The 11,527-nt window shown below is 32.6% G+C and overlaps 1 long non-coding RNA gene across 2 annotated transcripts; it reads left to right on the forward strand.

The window, feature by feature from the left end:
• The first annotated feature begins 373 nt into the window (after window positions 1–373).
• LOC117914987 lies at window positions 374–8,697 on the forward strand. Of its 2 annotated transcripts, none has more exons than XR_004651349.1 (7): window positions 374–467; window positions 740–780; window positions 2,163–2,211; window positions 7,773–7,907; window positions 8,036–8,205; window positions 8,321–8,498; window positions 8,595–8,697. It is a non-coding gene; the product is annotated as an uncharacterized LOC117914987 (long non-coding RNA). The 2 variants fall into 2 exon arrangements; XR_004651350.1 differs by having other exon boundaries at window positions 8,036–8,125.
• The last annotated feature ends 2,830 nt before the right edge of the window (window positions 8,698–11,527 follow it).

The following is an 11,527-nucleotide window of genomic DNA, read 5'->3' on the forward strand; positions in this document are numbered from 1 at the left end:
TAGTTTCAAATTTCAAAATAATTTTTTTTAAATAAGCAAAATGTTATATATATATATATATATATATATAAATAAAGTAGTCTAATTTTACAGTAACTTCTCAAAAGAAAAAATAAAAATTGGAACTATCACAGTAACTGAAAGTGTCTTTTCATTTCCCATCCGCTGAATCGCAGTCAAAAGTCATTCCATCCATGCAGTTTACCTTCCCAATAAAGCTGCTAGGCAGGCTTGTGTCTCTTCAACTTTCAAATGACTGATTCCATCTTTAATTTCTTGTATTGACTGCCACTTCCCAACAATCCCAAGCAATCAAATAAAGAGTGTATACAGCGAGACACCCCATCGTCACTCTACTCCATACTTAGATATCTCAAGGGTCATAGGATTTGGGACTGAGCTTCTCTTTTCTCATTTCTTATCCTCTGTTTGAAGTTTGAACCATCCGTTGTATTGTATTCTCTCAGGTACATCTCTCATTTCTCATCTCTCATCTCTATCACCTACTGGTTTTGGATGATAGTTTGTATTCTTCAACATCATTTGGGAGTTAGGCTAATTTAACTGCTTTGAAAATCATTTGAATAATGTGGGTCAACTCAAGGAGTTTCATTTCAAGACCAAACTGTTGTTTTCTTTTCCCTTCTTTTCTTGATTCAGTAGACAATGCTTATTTTCTGTTCTAAGTGTTTTGATTCCATGGTAAGCATCACTTATACAGATGGATTTTGTGGAACAGGGGCATCACTGAAATTGTTACTTCAATGGCACCCTCAAGAGGTACGTTTTTTTTTTCTTTCTTTTCTTCTCTTTTTGTTCCAATTTCTTTGCTCGTTGTTTGGTTTCTGAGAAATTCGATCTTATATTTTAAGGTGTCCTTTCCGAATTTCTTTTTTCCCTTGTCCTGTCACTAAGAAAATATTTAGAGATTCCTCTTTCCTATTTTATGATTCTATGAATCTGTTCTCAAAATAACTGGGGTCAGTTTCATTAACTGGGGTCAATTTTGTTCCAATTATTGTTATCCCTCTCTCATTTTGTTGGTTTTGTTTCTATTTTATCATATTGTGGTTAATTATTATCAAGTTTTCTTTTCAGCCAAACAAACACGAATTATATTTTAATGTTCATTTTTTTGAAGTGAAAACTTCATCCTTAGATTTTTAGGTAAAGTTGGAATTGTTTTCAGAACTTGATTGCAGAGAGAGTTTACGAGGATTCCTTATTTTCTTTTTCTTTTCCTCATTTTTCATAACGTCAAAACATAAAAAATAATTTTCTTATCTACTTTTTAGGATTCATATGTAACCTTAGTAATATATTTACTTTTTCTTGCTAATTATTGACTACACTTCTTTTGTTATTCCAGTAAAACTTTAAGATAATTGAACTGAAGGCAGGTTTTTTTTTTTTTTTGGATAAATAAAAGTTAAGGAAGGTATCCTAATCCCTATTATTACTTTTATTTTATTTTATTTTTCTCTCAAATTATAAATTCCATTTTTATTTGAATGCAAAACTTAAAGAGCTTGTGAGCTTGAAGTTTGTTCTAAGCAACTTGAGTTTTCTTTTTCTTTGGCATGAAGTTGGCTGGACTTTTTAGGCTTTTTGGGTTAATTTGTTGGAAATCAAATATAACCATTGAATAAGACTCAACTTCTTATTGAATGTGAAACTTATTTTGATATTGCACAAATATTTTAATGCTTGAGAAGCTAGTAGTTTTCTTTTAGGACAAGTGTTCATTTCAAAAGAAAACTAGACGTTAGTTAAGAATATTTGGTATATAAGATTGGTCCATTAGCATTCATGCATGTGAATAATGAATTTTTACTGCTTATTTTTAATGATTTTATGTGAATGCTTTTATAGTATAGCATGCTGTGGGAAATAAATGACATCAAGTAGTTACAATCTAGTGCACCAATTCATCTTAGTTATTAGACAGGTCAGAATTGCAATAAAAGAACTTGAGCCCCTTTAGTATATGATTTAAATAAGAATATTGATATGATGATGTATTGGTCTTTATTCTTGTGTTTTCTTTTTTCCTTTTCTTTTTTTCATCATTTGAATTTTATTTTTAAAATTTCATCTTATGTCTATGTGTAACTTCACAATCATTCCTAATAAGATAAAATATTTTCATTTTTATGATTTAGGTTTGATGATTTAATAAAAAGTGGAATGACATGAGTGGAGTCGGAAAAGGTATGTAATTTACATACCTAGTTTCAAGTAATAAATTTTCTTAATTATATTATTTAGTTGTCTAATGTTATTATTTATTTAATTTCTCATGTGCAAGAACACTTTTATTATTTTAATATTTAATTGTCGTTTTTATTATAAATTTCATCTATTGTAAAAAGCATTGAAGTATTCTAGAGTATTGGTTGTATAAGGGGGTTTATTATGCTTTAGGGAATGATATGATTGATAATAGTAGAAAAGAGGGTTAAACTTCACATGTTTAGTGTTAAAAGTTAGAAGAACTTTTGCTGTGGAGGATATTTGGAAAGTTTATCAGTTGTAAAAGCTCAAAATGCCCTTAACAATTATTTTAAAAAAAAAAAAAGGAAAATTTGTGCTTTAGGCCTAGATGGGTCTAAAAATTGCACAAAGTCCTCATAACTTGGATAATTAGATCAAAAACCCAACAAAGTCTTGCAAATTAAGATGAAGGATATTGACATTCCATAATCCCAGAGATCCCCTTAGTTGTGTTGGAAAAAAAAAATAATAAAACCTTGTTGGAAATCCAAAAATAGCATGATAGATTCTAACTTTAGCAATTAAAATATCTCTTTTTCGTTTTTTGAAGAGTTCAAGAGGCCGAAGCCCTAAACAAACTCAAAGCCCTAGTTTAATCCCTATGGTCGTCGTCACCATCAAAGTTGCTTTAGTCACGTGAATATCCCAAAATAGGCCTGAAGCCCTTTTGGTCGTCAATGTGGTAGTCAACATCCTTGTAATCCTCGTCATGTCATCATTCCTCTATTTGCGCTCCTCATCATCACCATTTTCCTCTTTGTTGGTATCAAGACCTTCACTTGTGTAGGTAGAGATTTACCCTTGAACGTTAGTATTGTCTTTAGTTGGATGGATGGTTGTGGATAATTTGTACAAGATTCACATGTTTTTTTTTTGTTTGGAATGTTGGTATTGTCTTTATTTGAATAGATGGTTGTAGAGAATTCTCACAAGATTCACCTCTATATTTTTGGCATGAAACTTTGACTTGAATACTAGGAAACCTTAATTTTCTCGGACCAGACCTTCATCAAGTATATGGTTGTCATCTTTTGAGAGCTTTTTAGTTGGAAATAACATAAAGATCCCAAGATTTGATGGATTTTATATTAAAATGTAGATGGTCAATGAACATTATGCTCATTTCCACTTTAGTATGTTGGTAATAATTTGAGGAGGCCCCAAAAGTAGAGGAGTCACCAAGGTTTGTCTCTTATAGTATTTTTGTGTTTATTATTTTCCCTAAAATGGCTTATATCTAGTTTTGGATAATAACCATTTTTTTTTCTGAGGTAAGGGAAATATTTTATTTTGCATATCTATATATATATATATACACTATTTTTAAGCTCGCAATTCTTATTGATTAGGTTTTAAGTGTGTATGGATGATGCTTTTATACTTTCTAAAATTTTATGATAAAATGATATTAGAAAAATAAAGAACGTGACATGTTTTTAAGGTTTTTAAAATAATGTTGATGTACCTCTAAATCATCATGAATTAGGTTTATTTTTAGGTGGGCTTCTTGTTCAGACATGGGTTTAAATCTAATACAAGACTAATTGAATTATCTTTTGTTTTCTAAACCATTGCATGCTATTTTGTTGAAGTATTAATTTATTGTATGTGCCATTCTGAAATTGAGAAGACAACACAATATTTTTTCAAAGTGACAAGACAAGACTAAAGTATGGGTGATGGATGAAAAATCGCTTTTCAAATTCATTGTTGTCAATTTTCATAGCAAACATGAATATTATAGAGCATTAAATCCATTATAGTTACGTGAAATTGATTATGGTTTGTGCATGATTTTAGCACATTGTAAAGACATAAAGCTAGCACTAGGGCAGGGAAAGAAGTGAGAATATGGTTAGGGAGAAACATTATTAGAATATAGATCATGTGTTGTGTGATGTTAACATAGTATAAATAAGTGATTGTGCATAAGACCTTTCTTACCTAGGAAATTTGAATACTCAATTTTGTATTAATCGCATCTATCATCTTGTATGTTTTAATTTTGGTAGAAAACATCTTACTCATGTATTATGGTTCATCATTTTCAATAAATTGCCTTAATCACTAACTATAACTTCAATTTATCCTATATTAAGGCAAAAAAAAAAAAAATGAATTATTAATTATGTACGGTCACTTATTAATATGTTGGTGATTTGCACACATGTTTGTCTCCTTCAATAGTTTTCGAAGGAGATGGACTTTATAAAAAATAGACACCATTTATACTTGGAGAAGCACTAATCAAGAAAGGTTGTTCGTTGATTTTGCATAAGGGGAAGATGGTGACCTGAGGTACTTGACATTTTTTTCCCACACATTGTTCATGGTATATATATATTTTTCACATTCTCCATTTAACATAAGTTATTTCTCACAATTCAATGAGGTCTTGTGCAATATGCATGGTCTATACATCACAAGGGATGAACTATCTTTGTTGAATGAGTTTATTTTTTGTGTAAATAGTGTGGTATGTGTTAAATGCTTCAACTTCATCCATTATGAAATTAGAATTCATTGGATTTTGTGTTATTCTTATTAACATTTGTATACATTCAGATTATTAGAGTTGTCTCCCGCATGCTCAATGCACAACAACCACAACCATTGCACTCACACTACTTTGATCCATCATTCTCAATATGGCCTTAAACATCTCATTTTTTACGTACTTCTCAATTCTTTTTAATTGGTTACTTTGTACGGGTGCATTCCAAAACTTGTGAAGGGTGGTGCTTTGTAGTATTCCTTACAAGGCAAAAAAACATATGAAATCATGGATAGATGTCATATGTTTCATGATGCTCACTTAGTGGGAAGTTATATTTCGACATGTGAGCTGGTAGTACCTTGGTTTTAAAAATTGGACTGAATTGATTGGTTCGACCGCTTAAATCGATGGTCCAACCGATGAATTGGTCGATTGGATTAAAATTATTATTATTATTATTTAAAACAACATCAAAATGATGTTATTTTGGAGGGTATATAATGAAAATCATGGCTGCAAATTGCAAACCCTCCCTCCTCCCCTTGTAGCAGCTACCGGCTTGTCGTTTCGCCCGCCTTTAATGCACTACGGCCCACGACACCTAGACAGCTCCCATCGACTGTCATTACAAGCCGACAACCCTCCCTGTCGTCGCCTCTTCCTAGTTCCCCGCCACGGCGTTTGAAGCCGATAAACCTCCTTATCTTGGAAAGCACCCTGACTGGCGGTAAATTTCCCACACCCCCCGGCCCCCTGTAAACCCCCCACCCCCTTGATCGGCTGTGAATGAAGGAAAGGTGACAGTGTGACACCATTGGGTTCAGGAACTGTACGGATTATAATGAAAACGCTCTAATTAGGTGGCCTTCTTGTTCCGGCACTTTGATCCATTCAATCAGAAACTGAGAAAAGAGAGAAAAATAGAAAGAAACGAAAAAAGAAAAAAAATTGCCATTATTCATGCAATAAGTTTGGTAGTTTCTTTTTGGGGGGTATAATTTCAAAGAAAAAACTCTACCTTTCTAGTTTGATATTTTTGTTTTTGTAGGGTTCAATTAGTTTGGTAGTTTGACTAGTTTCCTTATGGGTGAAGTAATCATAGGAAATAGGCATTTTAATTTGAATGTGGAAGCGATGGGTGATGGGGTTGAAGCCAATTAGGATATGGCAAAATATTAGATTTCTTGCATAAACAGATAAACAACTCCCATAGTTTCGTGCCATTATTCATTTAGATAAATTTACTCATTGATATGTGATTGTTATAAATTGTTGATGACTTGATTATAAATCATTAAATTGTTGACAACTTTCATTCTCTAGATTAATGTGGGATTTTTTGTTTCTAATTTGATAGAGAAATAAAAAATGAAATCAAACTTGACTCCATCCTCTGGTCAAAATTCAACTACCAATTTACAATCAACTAGAAGTAAGATCGATCCTGCATGGGAGCATGTTTTTGAAGAAAGATATGCAAATTGAAGGAAATCTCTTATTTGTTTGTATTGTAAAAAGATTACAAAAGGTAGGGTATTCATAGAATGAAACAACATCTTGCTGGAGTGAAAGGAGATTTTGGTCTATGTAAATCGATTCCTCCTAATGTAAGATTTCAAATGGAAAATTCTTTGCAAGAGTTTGTGAATTTCAAGAAAACAACCCAAGAAGCATATGAATGTAGAAATCCTTATGGTCCTAATGTGTCACAATTTAAAGGGGATATGGTAGAAGGTGAAGAAGAGGTTCAAGAAATGCAAAGTCTTATGGCAGCTAGTAGTGGAAAAAGAAAAAAATCAACAGTGGATAAGTATTTTGCACCAAGAAATACTCAAGGAGCTCAACCTTCCATGAGGAGTGTATTAGTTGGAAAAGAAGCAATTTGGAGAGTGGATATGGCGGTTGAGAGATTCTTTTATGATGCATGCATTCCTACTAATGCTGTGAATTCCTTTCACTTCAAGCCAATGTTGAATGCTATATCTGCAATTGGTCCTGGATATAAGGGTCTAAATTACCATCAACTATGGGTTAATCTTTTAAAGGATGCTAAGAAGGAAGTTCAGTTACTTGTGAACTCTTATCATGCAATTTGGGCAAAAGTTGGGTGTACAATAATGGGTGATGGTTGAACAGATAATAGACAAAGAACACTCATCAACTTCCTTGTGTATTGTCCTAAATGAATATTGTTTGTGAAATTTGTTGATGTTTCAGACAATGTCAAGGATGCAAATAACTTGTTTCTGTTATTTGATGAGGTGATTGAATGGGTGGGTCAACTCAATGTAGTTCATATAGTGATTGATAATGCAACAAATTATGTGGTTGTTGGGAGATTGATTTCTTAGAAACATAAACACATCAATTGGTCACCTTGTGCAACTCATTGTCTTAATTTGATCTTTAAGGATATTGGTAAGATGGATCATGTTGCTTAACTTGTAAGACGTGCATCAAAGGTGACAATTTTTGTGTATAATCATGTTGCTTTGTTAAGTTGGTTGAGAAAAAGAGACGGATGGACAGAGATTCTCCGACCTGGTGTAACTCGCTTTGCTACTACATTCATTGCACTCAAGAGTCTTCATGATCATAAACATGACCCACAAGCTTTGATGACTAGTAAGTTCTTTGTGACTCTAGATATTCAAAGGATAATAAAAGCAAAGTTGCAATTTTCATCATTTTGGATAATAGATTTTGGAATGATTGTTTGATTGTTATGAATCTTGTGTCCCACTTATGCGCTTATTGTGTATTGTTGATTGTGATGAGAGACCTTTGATGGGATATGTATATGAAGGCATGTATAGGGTTCATTTGGGAATCAAGAAATTGTTTAATTACAAGAAAAGACTATACAAGCCTTATACAAAAATCATAAAACAATGTTGGGATCAACAACTAAAGAAAATCATTCATTCAACAGCTTATAAGTTGGATCCATGTTTCTAATATGATTAGGAAAACTTTTGTAATAAGCCAACTGTTATTGTAGGTGTCATGAAAGTTATTGATCATAAAGTTCTAAAAGGCAAGTTTGATACAATGAATGAAATGAAGTTGTTTCATGATCGAATATGAAGTTTTGGAAGAGACCTTGTTTATTCTTCATGTGAAGTACTTCAACCTGGTAAAAGATTATTTTCATTTATTAGTGTGTTTGTTCTTTTTTATTAGTTACCTACTTACTATTTAATATTTTAAACTTGCTAATGCGTTTTATTTTTTTTCTTATTTTTAATGTGAAATGATAACTAGATAAATGGTGGAGGCTACATGGATACAGTGTACCACATTTGCAAAAGTTGGTCATTCAAATATTGAGCCAAACTGCATCGTCTTCTAGATGTGAGAGGAATTGAAGTGTCTTTGAACGTATACATACCAAAAAAAGGAATAGATTGGAACATCAAAGGCTTAATGATCTTGTATATGTTCATTACAATTTGTGACTAAAAAATCGATATAAATGCTTTCTTAGTTGTTTTGAATTTAAATTCTTTTATTCACAATTATGAATAATTATATGTTTTTCTTTTTTAGGTTCTATAACAAGAAAGAATCTATGATCCCATTGACTATGCATGCATTGATGAGATTGATTTTTGGATAGTTGATGAGGATCAACCAGTAGAGCTAGATGTTGAAGAATTGGAAAATCTTCTATATGAAAAATGCTCAATTCCAATAAATGAAGTGGAAGCTTCAAGTTCTCACATTGGTTAGTAGAATATTTAAACCTATACAAGTTCAATAATTATATATTTTTTTTCTTAAAAAATTATTTCTTATTGATATATATTCAATATTTTTGTAGATGATGAGGATGGTGGTGGTGTGGCTATAGAAGGGCTTGATGTGGAAAACTTTGGTTTTCCAGATGCTCATTTTCATTCTTCATATTCCAATTTCCAAAATGAATGAAGACATGAATTTTATATTTATTAGTATGTAAAAATTTTCATGAATATTCAAACATTGACATGTTATATTTTGAGTAATTATTTAAGTGTTATGATTAACATTTTTATTATTTATTATGGACAATGTGTTAAGTTAACAACTCTTTGATAATTTGGTTATTATAGCATTGAAATAGTTTGATTATTTGATAAATATTGGGTTTATTGACATTATAAATGTATAACATCTTATATTATGTTATACATATCATATATGATGATTGATGACTTTTACAAGTAAAAAATTTTGTGAAAAAACTTAACAAAGTAGATGCTGTCAAAATTTAGATAGGATTTATTAATTTATTAATTTTTGATAATATATAAAATAATAAAATTTTATTTATGACGTCATCATCAATTCAACCGTGGTTCGACTGTCGATCCGACCAGTGAACCATGAATCGGTAACTTTTTCGGTTCACTGATCGGTCCGATTCTGAAAACATTAGGTAGTACACATTTTACAATTGAATCCAATTAAAAAATTTATTTTCATATTAAAAAAAAACAATGACTTTATTTAGTAACATACTAACTAATATATTCTCATTCCTTATGCAGCTTTTCAAAAACAATGGCTTTCTTTAGTAACCTACTAACTAATATATTCTCATTCCTTATGTAGCTTTTCATCCTTATTTATGATAACAACCATTGGCACATCCACATCATAAAAATTCCTATGACACGAGTGGAAATCTTATCATCGTTGCCTTTGCATAGGGGTAATGATATAAGTGTTGGAACGAGGAGATTGTCACAAACTATTGATAAAGCCTTCCATGCACATGGCATGCACATGCATTTGGAGGTGTCCAAATTTGTGAATGTCTAACCTCATATGGTACAATTGTTGGTATGGATATGATTGTGATATGTTTGCTATAAAATACATGGAATATTGGAACAGAGCAACATTAACACATTCACTTGCAGAGGTAAGCACAAACAACACGTTATTCATTGGTTTTCTAGGATTTCTTATAAACTACCCTATGAATATTTGTGCATTGTATAGGACAAGATTCATATTTACAGATTGAGCGTGGTAGTGAACTTGCTCATGAATGAGGCAAACAATGTTAGAGACAAGGTTAAACAGGCTTGTCCATTGTGAGGGATGGGTGTGATGCATTGTACTTGCATGGGCGTATTGTGCTAGTAAGTTATGTTTTCCTCTGTTATTTGGTTGTTTGAATAATCAAAATTAACCATTTGGTTGTTAGTCTCAAGTAAATTGTGTTTTGATTTTTTTTTATGATGGTTTTCTTTTCTTGTCCTCCTCTAAGGTTAACTTGGTTGAGAAGAAAGACAATGGCTTGAAAACTATTGAATTTGTCATTACAGGTAATTTTGTTTGATTATAGACTTGATGTTTTCTTTTCAGGTTTTGTGAATGAAAGGGTTGAAGCTGTTAGGGTTTTTATGGCTAAGAGGTGGCTTGAGATTCTTGTGGAGAAAGAACAAAAGAGCTTGCTTGAGGTTAAAGAACAAACACAGTTTGGTTGGTTAACACGCAACACCTCCTAGTTGAGTAGTGTTGTTTAAGGTGTAAGCTAGAGTGTCTTAGGATATTTAGGATCTAGTCCTAGAGACCCTTACCTTGATAAGCAATTATGATCTTAGTGTGCTTTGAAATTTATTTTTTTAGCAACAACTTTCTTTCGGATGATATGGCTTCCAACAACAAGTATGACACATTATCTTCTCTATCATATTCAATCTATTTAAGAGAGTCGATTATGTAACTTTTTTTTTTCCTTTTGTCCAATTCTTGGGATATGTTCATAAATTTTGTCATAATAAATATGGTGTTTTTATATATGTTTTTTTTCTTGCTTTAGGAAATTTCTTCTAGTTGCGTTGTATATATACAAAATGGAGTTTCTAATGTTTGGCACCAAACACTATTATAGTTGTTAATTTCAGATTGAATGGATTAATCATGAAGTTTTCTTAATATTTACAACTGTGTGGTATTAATCTCATCTATACTTTTTTTTTTCTTTATGGTTATTAGTAATTTAGGACAAGGATGTGGATGTTCACTTGAATATAGTCTTCATCCATTTTTTTTTTTTTTTGAGTGATGTTGATTGGGTTGAGCTTATAGTGTGTAGACCCTCCATTTTGTCCTACTAGCACATGCCTTATTGTATGTTCATTTAATACTTTACAAAAATTCCCTGGTGACCCGTTACTACTCGTGTAACCTATCTTTTCTAAACCACCTTGGGGACTTTGGTTAAGGGATTTATCTATCCCCATTGTGACTTTTGGTAGCCCTAGTTTAGACTTAGGCTCATTTGGGCACCATAAGCCCACTTAGGCACCTTAGGATCACTTAGGCACTATAGGCCCACCTAGGCACCTTAGGTCTACTTAGACACCTTAGGCTCACTTAGGCAGCCTAGGCCCATTTAGGCAGCCTAGGCCCATTTAGGCACCCTAGGTTCATTTAGGCACCTTAGGCCCATTTAGGCACCTTAGGCCCATTTAGGCACCCGAAGCCCATTTATGGGCCTATACCCTAGACCCATTTAGGCACACTAGGCTCATTTAGGCACCTTAGGCCCATTTAGGCACCTTAGGCCCATTTAGGCACCTTAGGCCCATTTAGGCACCTTAGGTCCATTTAGGCACCCTAGACCCATTTAGGCACCCTAGGCCCATTTATGCACCTTAGGCCCACTTAGGCATCCTAGGCCCATTTAGGCACCTTAGGCCCATTTAGGCACCTTAGGCCCATTTAGGTACCCTAGGCCTATTTAGGCACCCTAGGCCT

This window comes from Vitis riparia, chromosome 5 (genome assembly GCF_004353265.1).
Source record: "Vitis riparia cultivar Riparia Gloire de Montpellier isolate 1030 chromosome 5, EGFV_Vit.rip_1.0, whole genome shotgun sequence".
Lineage (NCBI taxonomy): Eukaryota > Viridiplantae > Streptophyta > Magnoliopsida > Vitales > Vitaceae > Vitis > Vitis riparia.